The following is a 5,361-nucleotide window of genomic DNA, read 5'->3' on the forward strand; positions in this document are numbered from 1 at the left end:
GGTGCATCTGATTAATGGGATCAATGTCCCTCACGCATCAGGAGCCACAAAGCCCGACCACATGGAAAACTTCCCATAAGGTCGGCCTTACTGTAGATTTATTTATACCATTCACAGCTACGAGTGCGTATCCTATGCTCAAAGAACAGCTACTAAGCTCCGTGGCCAACATATGCATCCTATTCTACGATGGCAATCAATCAGACCTATGCGCAGAAATTCCTTTCTATATTAAGGGAGAGGGTGGGACCTGATCTTTCAAGAAATCTACGAGAGAATCCAATGCAAAAGTTGGATTGAAATGGCTTCAAAAGCAACTGAGTGCCTGCACAGACAAAAAAAAAAAAAAAAAAGACAATTGTAGGAGAAAGTTGGACTAAACTAAAAACTAGAAGAATTCAGATCCTCTGCTGGCCACAAGGGGGAAATTCCTGCTTATTGCAATCTAATTAGACCATATCATCACATACTGCATTTAATGCAGCAGTGTTGACAACACCAATGATAATATGAACCAATCACGATGCAGAAAGCAGGATTTTTCTGCCTGTGGCAAGAAGATGATCCAGATTCAAACGGGAAAGGAAAGAAAACAGAAAAGAAAACAAATAGAGGACCGCTGTGAAGTACAAACCTCAACTTAGATGATTCAAGACATGCAAAAGAAGTAAATCATTAGTGCACTGGTTTCTGAATTTTGAGAGGTAACGTTGATTGTCTGATCTCTATATAACAGCAGAAAATCAACAGTTAAAATTTGAGTTGTAATGTTGATTTTCTGATCTTTATATAACAGTAGAAAATCAACATTAACACGGTTAAAGGTGGGAATGCTTGACCGCTGTGCTTTGAATCCTAACCCAGGCCCATTCATTGCAACTCTTTACAGTACAAGCGGTTGTAACGTGTCAGGCGCGTCACTCATCTAGAGTGAGACTGATGTGGTAGCATTTCCACGTCAACCAACTTGATAAGGTCATGCACTCTTTTTGTTAGATTTTATTTATTTATTTAAATAAGGTAACCTTTCTTTTAGGCTATATTTTGTGGAGATCAAGTAACTAACCCATGTATGATCTCGTACAATTGCCAATAGAAGAAAAGCTATAAAAAGATAAATCAAAGTGCCTAGCAAGCAAGTTATTTTGATTAGTCTATTATTTGGGCAATTCAATCAAACACTTGCCCACATGTGTGAATAAGGGATTATATTAGGTTTTTATTTGCATTTAAATAAGTACCAGTGTGCCAGAACTGTTCTCAACTCAAATGTTTCATTGAACGCGGGTGTCGTCCTCATTAAGATTGACCGATTATGACCAGATCCAAGGATCTAACCACCCTCTCAATCCCTAGTTGTAATAGCGATTAGGAGATTTGTAAAAGGATAGAGTTAGTCGACATCCTTGATGGATTCTTTTTGCCTTACTTTTAAAACTTTTCTTTCACTAATAATTGTAACTAATGTAATTTTTAAATGAATAAAGATGGACAAATAAGTAAAAAGAAGACTAAAATAATTTTAATTTCATAAATTTATGAATAATGCTCATTATAATCAATAAAATGATAAAAATTAGAAAATTATAATACAAAACAAAAGATAAATACCTAACATGTATGTAAGAATAGATAAGATAGGTGAATGGTTAGCAGTATGTGATTAGAAGATTTGGTCTTCTTAGTAAGAAATCAGTTGATCGGGATCCAACAATAGAAGGTTGTGGACAATTAATTTTATTCTATGGTACTATAGCGGTGGAGCTGGGCAGTAGTGGTTTAAGTTAAAACTAGGCTAAGTTATGCGAAGAATTAAATATAAATGTAAAAAAGATAAACTGTGTTTGCCATAAGACCTGTAGCACTTCATTAATTGCTATTTTTATAGACTCCTGGGGTGGCAAAACCCTAATTGAATTTCCATGATGGTCCAGGATCCTTCGCGATGACACATGGATTTTCCATCGGGAGCTTCCGTAAACCGTTAGTCTAAACCTCCACTTTTACATGGATGCTCCTCTGTTGGAGACTTTAAAGGCACTATTGCATCGAGATTTAGTTCGATTAGAGCCATCTTCACACTTTTTTATCTATCGTATCTTTGAATAGTTACGTATTTGAGGAGATGGGTCGACCAGATTTGATCTACTATTCTTTCGATTCTCATATACTAAAACATGAATACGCTCTTCGAATATCCAAAATCTTTATAATCACCATGAGACCTCCGAATGTCTCTGAGAAGATTTCCCATTTTGGAAGGATTATGAGAGACAACCTTACCGAGCATATTATTTTCGGATATGTGAAATGATCTTTAACTCAGTAGGTCTTTTATAGATGTGTTGGGTATGCTTCCTTAATGGTGTGCTAATGAATCATGACCACTTGTCATTCATAGTTTTATTCCTTTAAAGGCGTGTATACTGTTCTTGTGCCACCACATTATGTCACACCTCGAAATTTAGGGGTCAGGTATGTCCATGATTCTCGATTTTCTGGGTGTCATTTATGAATGCGAAAGCGTAATTTACTAGTGTAAGTCACATAGTTCGATCGAGTCAATAGTAAAGGACTAAAACAAAATAGTATATACATATTTGAAAAGAAATTGTATCATACATACAATCATCTCTCACACAACCACATAATTCACTCAATTGCGACTCAAATATACACATTTCCAAAAATAAATATAACTGGCTATCCATACATTTTGCTATCAAAATATGGTACGAAACTATGAATTCGTCAGCCTACTTTGCTCATTGATGAATTGAAAATAGAACCCATTGAATATAAGGTCCACAAACATGTCCTCCCGTTCAGTTGCCTTTATAGTACATGCGACACAAGTATCTGGTTGGTGTTTTAAAACACCATCCTATGAGGGAGTCAGTGATCAACTCAATGTTAGTATTCCCCAAATTACACATGTTATTCAAATCAGTAAGTACATGTAATGAAGCATAACATCACAAATAGTTTCCTAATCTAGATGATTAATGCATGCTAAGAGGAATGAAAAATGGTGGGGTTGCCGAACTTGCCACCCAAAACAGTTTTAGTGGGGTTACCAAACGCACCACTCTATGTAATATGATGGGGTTACCAAACATAACACCGAAGTAAAACACAAGCATGATTATTCAACCTTTATTAATTCGTATTGAATCAGCAATATTGGTGAATCCAAAACACCACAATTGTATCACAAGTTAATATGCAGGAAACATGTGGCTCGTTACCAGTGTCCGCTTGTCCATTTAAGGTTCGTCACCCGATGCCTTTAGATCAACAATTTCATATGTATGGGCATTCACCTAAGATAATAATTTAATATGATTTGAGTCATCACCCCAAAATCAATGATGGTAGGCTTGTCACCTCCATTGAATGAAAAGAGGCTATACACGCAGCTAGACAATTCGGGCTACCCCTATAGCTAAATCACTACTAGAAAAGGGGGCAAAGGCTATGAATAAAATCCGTAGCTTTAGACCTATGGCTACGGTTCTAGTCCGTAGCTATTCCGTAGCACGACCGTAGTCGTAGGTGCTGTAACAATAGGTCTGAAACCTATAGCTACGGATTTAATCCGTAGCTATAGGTTACAATAGCTACGAATATAATTCGTAGCAATTATATCTGTAGCGATAAGTATAAACAGATACGAATATTATTTGTAGCTAAAAGTCTGTAGCAATATGCCAAATTTAATAATGACTACAGCTGTTGGATTACCGGCTACGGTCAATATCTGTAGCTATTTCGTACATTAAAAAATATATATAATCATTTGTTCATTCAATTACCATCTACATAATCATTCATTCATTCCATTACAATCATTCATTCATTCCATTACAATTAATTACAATCATTCATTCATTCAATTACAATCAATTACAATCCTTCATTCAATCAATTACAATTATAATCAATTACAATCCTTCATTCAATCAGTTACAATTACAATTACAATAATGCTGAAAATACAAATTTTTGGCTTCATTAGAGAAATTTGCTCGACTTCATCTAGAAATTCCAATGAGAAAGAATTGAAAGAGAAGATATATTTTGACGGTATAATTTTTTTTCACAAATAAATAAGCCTTTTTCAGCCATCACCCACCTGAAGAATCAAAAACCGATTGTTGTCCAAGTCCACTCCTTTTCCTTTCAATTTCTTAGCGACCTCTATAAAATTACTTCCATGGTCATTTATGTAGTACTTTAAAGAGTTGTCTCGAAATGCAACTCTAGTAATGATAAAGTCACTTCCTGTAACAGCTTCGTATATTCCATCATCATACAAATAGTTATGGCATTCATAAATCAGAATGACCATTAGGGGAAAAAAAAACAAAGTGAAAGAAGTGCATCATGTATAACCATTTTTTTCCTTAATGAATTAATAAAAAATTTAAAGAGGAATGAAATTGACATAAAAGGAATGGTCTCATCATATGGTTTGTAGGGCCAAAATAAATGTCTGGACGATTTCCGCAAGGAAGACCATCGGTAGCCACAAGTACCCACTTCCCAAGGAATGGTCTCACCATATGGTTTAAGTTATAAGTTTATGTTAATGTTGTAGGTTATATGTTTAGGTTTAGGTTTAAGTTTAAGGATTTGAGAATACATTTACGTTTTAGGTTTAGGGTTAGGTTTTATGTTTAGGTTAAGGTTACAGGTTTAAGTTTAGGTTTAGGATTATGTTATAAGTGTAGGTTATAGGTTTAGGTTTAGGTTAGGTTATATGTTAAGGTTTAGGGAATTGAGTTTAGGTTATAGGTTATAGGTTATAGGTTATAGGTTAAGGTTTAGGTTAATTATAGGTTAAGGTTTAGGTTTAACTTATAGGTTTAGGTTTAGGTTATAGTTTTGGGATTTGAGAATAAGTTTAGGTTATAAGTTTATGTTAATGTTATAGGTTATAGGTTTATGTTATATGTTTAGATTTAGGGATTTGAGAATACATTTAGGTTTTAGGTTTAGGTTAAGGTTATAGGTTTAGGTTTAGGTTAAAGGTTATAGCTTTAGGGAATTGAGAATAGGTAATTAAGGTTTAGGTTTAGGAAATCGGGTTCGAGTTCGGGATCAGGTTGAGGTTTGAGTTTTCAAGTTTAGGTTTAGGTTTAGGTTAGGGAGTTGAGATTAGGATTAGCTGTAGGTTTAGGTTTAGGGATTTGAGAATACATTTAGGTTTTAGGTTTAGGTTATAGGTTTAGGTTTAGGTTAATGTTAATGTTAGGTTATAGGTTATAGGTTATAGGTTAAGGTTTAGGTTAAGGTTATTGGTTTAGGTTTAGGTTAAGGTTTAGGTTTAGGTTATAGGTTATATGTTATAGGTTATAG

The sequence above is a fragment of the Magnolia sinica genome, chromosome 12 (assembly GCF_029962835.1).
Source record: "Magnolia sinica isolate HGM2019 chromosome 12, MsV1, whole genome shotgun sequence".
Lineage (NCBI taxonomy): Eukaryota > Viridiplantae > Streptophyta > Magnoliopsida > Magnoliales > Magnoliaceae > Magnolia > Magnolia sinica.